Below are 8,252 nucleotides of genomic sequence, written 5' to 3' on the forward strand. Positions count from 1 at the left end.
CAGTAGAAGACAATTTTAATTGCGAAAAGTTGAAAAATTGAGTACATGTGTCACGGTTGTTGAGTGAAATAGTGTTATTTTCAACTGTGTATGAAGCATGTGAACTGGTAGTTGAATAACCGAATTGTTGGTGGAAATGGAATTTAGAAATATATCTAATAATTCATCATCGTGTAGAATAATCATCAGCATCATTTCTGTGGAACATTGCACTATTAAAAAAACAAGTGTTTCATGGATATGGTGCTTTTGACATAGTTCACTAACCATCAAGACTGAAATGATTCATGCACACAGGTAAAGTAAATAATTGAATTTGTGCAGAATGTTTATTTTTTACAAATTATTATTTAATTTGACAAGTTCTGGCTACCATAACTTTAAATGTCGCTTTTTATGATTTTTGACTGGCGCGACTTTACAGGTCTGTCAATACTATATAAACTGTACGCTGAAGTTTCTTTAGCTATAATTTGACCAATTTATTTTAGATTGATAAATGCACTGAAACTCAAAGTCTAAAGCTTAGTAAGACACTTAAGCCAGTTTTCTGAGAAGAAACAATACTTGTTCAGAGTATAGCAGGCTCATGCGGCCTCTGCCCTGGTTTATTTATTTGGCCTCGGTCTTTAACCTGGGTCGCTTTGATTTCAGGTGTTTAGCCCCCATATCAACAAGGCTCTCGACCCTATATGTAGTTATTCATATTGTTTAAAGATTTTGAGAACCCTCACTCGGTGCCAGTGGGGATAAAACAGGGACCTTCTTATAGCTAGATGAATGCATAAAATATGCCAGCAACACTTTATAATCAATAACTTTATAATTGATGATTCTGTTCTTTTAACTACATTACTAATTTACCAAAACAATGTGAAACACATTTTTATGCACCCAAAGGAGGGCATATAGTGATCGCATTGTCCGTCTGTCTATCCGTCACACTTTGCATTTAGGTTTCGAAAAAATGCTCATAACTTCTATGTCGCTTCAGATGTAACATTCATATTTGGTATGCATGTGTATATGGACAAGGCCTTCCCATACACACACAAATTTCGACCCCTTTGACCTTGAACTTAGGGTCGGCTTTTAGGTTTTGAAAAATGCTCATAACTTCTATTAAAGCGTTTATCGGGGGCGTATGTCATCCTACGGAGACAGCTCTTGATTTTGCTACTGTCCTCTGCACAAACCATGATATATCTGCATATATGCATCCAACCAAATCAGTAAAACTATTTGTCACTTAATTACAGTAAACTTATTGCATGTTAACTTTTCAATATATATATACATGTATATATAATTATATATAACAGATCTTGAAAAACACTCACATCAAACTTCAAATTGTTTTAGTAAATTATAGGCTTTAATTGGTATTGTGACATTGACACCACTCATGCATGCGACTATACAATTATACAACTATGGAGCACATTATTTATGAGAAATTCCAATACATCAACATATCGTCTCAGATTTAAGGCAGATAATCTAGTGCTTTTTTGCTGCCATTTTTACTATTACACATTTTTTCATTTTATGTTATGATGCATTGATCTTGTTTCTAAATTAACCAACCAATCATGTTAAACTTTTGAAGAAAGATGTTTTCTGATAAATATAGGAAATATAATCACTACAAAGTGAACAAAATTCATTTGAATACTTTGACCAACAAAGATTTGCCAAAGAGCAATTCAGATCATGATTTAAATTAAATACAAGTAATATGAAAGTCTGCCTATTGGATCCCAGTAAAGACTTATTTGTCAAATCTGCACATTAATTTTCCCTTAGCCATGTAGAATTGGGGACTAAATACCATCAAGTCATGTAAAAAGGAGCAGGGTATAGCACGCTGCTATTGATCTCTTGAGCTTTCACATGAATTTTACGGGTAATTTTCATACAACAAATGATATTATGTAGTGTAATGATAAAGCATTATGAGCACAAATTATATCTCTTACTAGTGGTGCAAAAATCATTTAAGTGTCACATTTCAAAAGAAAATTTATATAAAAAGGTATTATTAATTGTTAAAACGTTATAAAAGGTTATTTCAATTCACTAAAGCATTTAATTACAAGAACAAGTGCATTTTATGTCCATTACAATACATGTAACAGTATTGGCATTGTATTTATCTGCATTTGATGTGCATTTAATACACTTAAAAATGCAGACAAGACACACTTCTAACAGAAACAAATGTAATTTTTCTGCATTTTTCCAGCATTAATACTCTTCAAGTGTATTTTTTATCATCCCAAATACACTTTACCAAGAAAAAGGTATGTTAAAATGCATTTTTAGTTTGTTTTAAGTATATTTTCAAATGCATTAAGACACTCTTTTCTTTTGCAAAAAATGTTGAACAAAAACTTGAAAATATTTAATATACTAAAGTGTAGTAATAATTAAAGTTTTGTATGAGCATCAAAAACAGTGTCAAATTCATACCAGTGCCTATTTAGTAGCAGTAGGCAATATATGGTCTACTTGTGGTAGAAATAATGCATTTTGTATAATACAACATACATAAATTAAAAAATATAGCTGCCCATACAGTTCAATACAATGTTCAATTAACTACACTATGCGAAGTTGAAATATGACATCAAGCTTGGAATAATCTTCAGTGTGGCCATACCACGTGGTTTGTGACGTCATTTTGGCTAGCACGCTAAGTAGAAATTTGTCAACATTGGCCCCGCTTAGAAATTTCAAATCCACGTAAGTATCTTATTATTTACTCTTTTTTGACGAAATAACGCGCAGGATAAGGGAAAAGTTGAGCACTATTCCCGGTTATATAAATATTTGTCACCAGATGAGTAGTTTAGTCTATCATTCGAGGCAAATTCCTAGTTTTTACGTTACAATGCACGCAAGCACGACAAGCACATTTGAAATCGTCCAAAATATATGTTTTATATTCCTTTTTGCAGTGAACCAATATGTGCGGACGTGATTAATTCCATATAAAATGTGTTTTGTTCGAAAAAATTACCTGAAAACACCACTTAATGACATTTCTAATGTACATCAACACTTTGGCTAACACGACAAGCAACGAAATTCAAGGCAAGCACGGCAAGTCGATATTCGGCTAGAACGACCATTTGTTATTAATAATGTTTCTGAAGCGATGTTATTGTTGAGGTAATAAACACAAATTTAATATGAATTTCAAAACATTTTCTTGGTCCGGCACAGTAAACACAAAAATATAATGTTGGACAATAACTGCGATGCTGTCTTGCACAAGTGCTATAAACAAATTTGAAGCTTTCACCGAGAACAATCCTTGGAATGTAACAGAGATACTATAAGTCTGAAAAAAGTTCAAACTTAATGTGGCGAATGTCTGACAAACCCTTCTGGAGTCAGGTTTCAATTTAATCTTTTGATTTCGATGAACAGTCCACAATAACTCAACTATCGTTAAAACGAACTGATGCTCATTGCGTCATTTTCGACCTGAAATGGCCCACAAGTCATCCGGGGGTGGCTAGAAGCCGATTCATGTCACACTAGGATGTCTTCAAGCCGACTTTTGTCAACCGGGGTGACTAGACGCCGATTCATGTCACCCTGGGGTGACATGAACCCGATTATAGTCACCCGGTGATGACTAGCGTCGGCTTGAAGTCACCCAAGGGTGACATGAATAGGCTTCTAGTCACCCCCGGCCGACTTGTGGGCCATTTCAGGTCGACGATAAGCCGAACTTATTGATATAAAATGCAACATTTGACGCAACATATCAACACATGTTCCTTTGATCGTTTTATCCTTAAGTGACAGATGCTGACGTATATTAGCACTTGTAGTTTTGGTAGGATTAGATAAGTAATATTTGATTAGTAGCATAGTGATGTACGTTTTGATAAAGCAATACTCAATGCACACATAGATTAATAACAAGTGATATATCGATCTGAGTTGCAGTTAGCTTGGCTTTCGATTAATCATACTGTAGGTTATGTCCATGTTCTTTCCAACTGTTAAGGCCATTGCAAGGATTAAACTATACTGTTGTTAACAATGTTTTAAATTGTTGTAAAATGTAGATTTAGTAATGCGCCGTTGTCTTGTAATTATTTATGGCTAAGTAGATGATATATTTGAAACGGTAACACACATGACAAATACATCATATGATTATAATACTCTAATGGTGACAGCACAGTGAATACATAATAACAAATGCATAATTATTTATTTAATTTAAGATATTTGATGTTTTTAGATACACATGATGACGACCGAAGAGCGATATATTTGTGCCATATGCGCCAGAGGGTACAAGCACAGGCGCAATTTGGTTTACCATGAAAGAACAAACGCTGGGATGTTACCCTTTTAACTGTTGCGGCGTTGGGTTTTCATCAAGACGACAATTACAAAGATACAGGTCATTATCATATAGCGCTTTTAGTCAGTAGAAAAATCACAGTCGGCTGTCTTATTTTACTTGCGATTCTAAACATTTCGAATTATGTACATTGCAGTTTCACTACATAAACATTATCTTTAGAAAGCTGTGATAAACAGTCTTAATCAAAACGCGTTATAGATGTATAAGATACACATTTCCCAAATCATTAACTAGTTAATTATTGTAAATAAGTAGCAAAGAGTGTACGTGTAGGATTATTATGCTTATGAATGCTTACAGGTGCAATGTACACGGTGACGGAAAAACTATCTTTGCCTTTATTGTGGAAAAGAATTCGCAACGAAAGTAGATTTAGATGCCCTCTCTGCCCGGGAACAGCGCACTCGAGAGATCGAGTGCGAGATATGCAACCACAAGGCCACAACACGGGCTCATCTCCGAGAACATCTCAAAACACACAGCGAGGAAAAAACACACGTTTGCCATGTGTGCAAAGCCGCCTATAAACATATAAGTTCACTGTATAGGCACTATGGGCAAAAGCACAAATGACGTGTATACAGTGGTTTTACCTGTTTGTGATTTATTTGTGATTTACCCGTGATTTATTTGTGATTTACCCGTGATTGAATTGTTGCGATTAAAGCATAATCATCAAATCTCAAGCATAATTAACATTTGAACCGTATCTGTTTATACGATGATGTTTACTTGTTGCGTTTTTTTTTACTTTTTTATGTTTTGTTAATGATACTGTTATATTATAGCAGTTGTGATTTGTATTGTGATTAAAATGTAATTTTATAATTGTGATTAATGCTTTATAATCAGATCTCAAGCATAATTAACATTTGAATCGTATCTGTTTATACCACGATGTTAACTTATTGCGTTTCTTTTCTTTTTATTGTATTTTATTATTTTGTTAACGCTACTGTTATATTACAGCAATTGTGATTTAGATTGTGATTTACATGTGATTCAATGATGCCATTTAACATTGTTTCATTAATTAAAATTATTAATAAAACATACACTGCGTTGTGTTAATTTCTGAAACAAAATCTTGAACAAGCTTCGTTGTTCGTTAACTGCATGGAGCAAATCAAACGTAAAAAGCAAAGACAACTGAGCATTTGTGTAATATTATACTTTGCTTTTATCCAAAATTTCTCAATTATCTATGTGACACACAATGCTTAATGCCGAAATATAAAATGGAGTATTAAATTAGGGCAGTTTAAATGTTGTACAGTTTTGGACAAAAATAGAGTTATTAAAACAACGTTTGAATCAATGCTGCTCAAAGCTTCAATTAATTATTTGCAAGCAATTATGATCGGATTCACAAAGGCGACAATAAACACATACCATTAGCATTTATTTTAGTGAGATAAATATTCGGCACAATTGTGTCGTGTACTGAGAAAACTGGGCATAATGCATGTGCGTAAAGTGTCGTCCCAGATTTGCCTATGAAGTCAGCACAGGCTAATAAGGGACGACATTTTCCGCGTAAAGTGTCGTCCCAGATTTGCCTGTGCAGTAAGCACAGGCTAATCAGGGACGACACTTTCCGCCTAAACCAGATTTTCGCTAAGAAGAGACATTATTTAAACGAAAAATTCCATAAAAGCGGAAAATGTCGTCCCTGATTAGGCTGTGCGCACTGCACAGGCTAATCTGGGATGACAAATTTGCGCACAAGCATTATGCCCAGTTTTCTCAGAACACGACACAATTAACTTAAATAATAAAAATAACACACTATGCATATGAATAATTATATATATCTCGCTCAAGTCAAGCTACTAAAACACATAATTCTTCAGAAAGGCGGTTTCTTATCAAATTTCTTCCATGTCTAGTCCAAGTCTGTACGTAGGCAATAACTTGCTTTCGTTTCTCCTCGCACCGTCCCACCGTACACCTAAAGTTCCCATGGCAACGGCATTTCGACTCTGGTCGATTTTGGCCTCTTTTGCCTTCGGTTTCACACGCAGTCTCCCCGGGTTGTCAAACTCGTGGTCACTTATATTGAAATAAATACAAATAAATACATTACTACAGTTGGTTGAAAAAACATGTGTTTTTTTTTCTTTTAAATTTTACTTAAAATATTCCGAATGGACATATTACATGTATTTCCATAATAACAGTTTGTGCACGACTAAATAAGCTTTACGGACAAACAAAATTACCGAATATCGGAAGAGCTCTTGATGTTTGGTTCATCTTCACCTTTGCCATCGACGTTATATTGACCAACGAGTTTGTACACATTCTTTTTCGAGGTTGTATAGAAGAAGTGCCTGAAAGTTTTAACAATAGTTTGGGTTGGAATCTAAATGCATCTGAGGTCAATTTAGGGCATAATATGAAATAAACACGACTTATAAGCCTGTTATCCGCGAGTGACTATATGAAAATGGAATTATAACATTTTTAATGGTTTTCATTTTAAGGCAGTGTAGTATATCGACATTAAGTGACTATAACTATAAACATACATAATTATGTTCGCACAACTATGTTCCATATGTATGCATACTTGTTTATTAGTTTTAGCAAAAACTGTTCTCGGTAATATAAGTATTAAATTACTGACCCTTCACCCTCACGGACGAAGAGTCTTATTTATGGTAACATTATGTCTGAATTTCGATTCAGAAGTTTCTTATAAGTGCAGATTATGTTCATCTGTTCTGTTTAAAGATTTTAAAACTTTACTTTTTATACATTGTACACGGCTGAACGCACACAGGACAGGGCACAGAATCACACGAAGACAGTTAATAGACACGAACTATTAAAGGGACACACACATTGAAAATAATTGAAGGATATTTTTTGACAACATAGACGTTACCAATTCTATACTAATAACAACTAGTCGTTCTAGCCGAATATCGACTTGCCGTGCTTGCCTTGAATTTCGTTGCTTGTCGTGTTAGCCAAATTGTTGATGTACATTAGAAATGTCATTAAGTGGTGTTTTCAGGTAATTTTTTCGGACAAAACACATTTTATATGGAATTAATCACGTCCGCACATATTGGTTCACTGCAAAAAGTAATATATAACATATATTTTGGACGATTTCAAATGTGCTTGTCGTGCTTGCGTGCATTGTAACGTTAAAACTAGGAATTTGCCTCGAATGATAGACTAAACTACTCATCTGGTGACAAATATTTATATAACCGGGAATAGTGCTCAACTTTTCCCTTAGCCTGCGCTTTATTTCGTCAAAAAAGAGTAAATAATAAGATACTTACGTGGATTTGAAATTTCTAAGCGGGACCAATGTTGACAAATTTCTACTTAGCGTGCTAGCGAAAATGACGTCACAAACCACGTGGTATGTCCACACTGAATCTTTTCAATAATGAATAATATGCTGTTTTAATTTATAAGTGAAATAGACACTTGCATATAAAAACTGATTTTAAATCAAAACTAAATGTTTAATTTGATTTTTAGCTCCACTGGCCGAAGGTCCTGAGTCCATCGTGCATCCATGCATAAACTTTTCCTTTAAACATCTTCTCCTAAACTACTGGTCCAATTCTGATGAAATTTCTTAGGAATGTTCCTGGGGTGTACCTCTTTCAAATTTGTTCAAATTATGCCCCTGGGGTCAAATTTGACTCTGCCCTGGGGGTCACAAAACTGAAAATTTGCTTAAATACAATGTAAGGCCTATTTTGTGAAAACTTTCAAAATCTCCCGTCCATAACCATTGGGCCTAGGGCTATCAAATTTGGTATGTAGAGACATCTAATAGTCCTCTACCAAATTTGTTCAAATTATACCCCTGGGGTCGAATTTGACCCTG

General features: G+C 34.4%; 2 long non-coding RNA genes across 2 annotated transcripts; one reads left to right on the top strand and one right to left on the bottom strand.

The window, feature by feature from the left end:
- Nucleotides 1-2,647: 2,647 nt before the first annotated feature.
- Nucleotides 2,648-5,391, top strand: LOC127847125 (uncharacterized). The gene is made up of 3 exons (XR_008033828.1): nt 2,648-2,745; nt 4,265-4,429; nt 4,694-5,391. It is a non-coding gene; the product is annotated as an uncharacterized LOC127847125 (long non-coding RNA).
- Nucleotides 5,392-6,186: 795 nt separating this feature from the next.
- On the bottom strand, nt 6,187-7,792 carry LOC127847124 (uncharacterized). The gene is made up of 3 exons (XR_008033827.1): nt 7,693-7,792; nt 6,616-6,726; nt 6,187-6,445 (listed from the first exon to the last, which is right to left on the bottom strand). It is a non-coding gene; the product is annotated as an uncharacterized LOC127847124 (long non-coding RNA).
- Between the last annotated feature and the right edge of the window lie 460 nt (nt 7,793-8,252).

The sequence above is a fragment of the Dreissena polymorpha genome, chromosome 10, assembly GCF_020536995.1.
Source record: "Dreissena polymorpha isolate Duluth1 chromosome 10, UMN_Dpol_1.0, whole genome shotgun sequence".
In the NCBI taxonomy this organism is placed as follows: Eukaryota; Metazoa; Mollusca; class Bivalvia; order Myida; family Dreissenidae; genus Dreissena; species Dreissena polymorpha.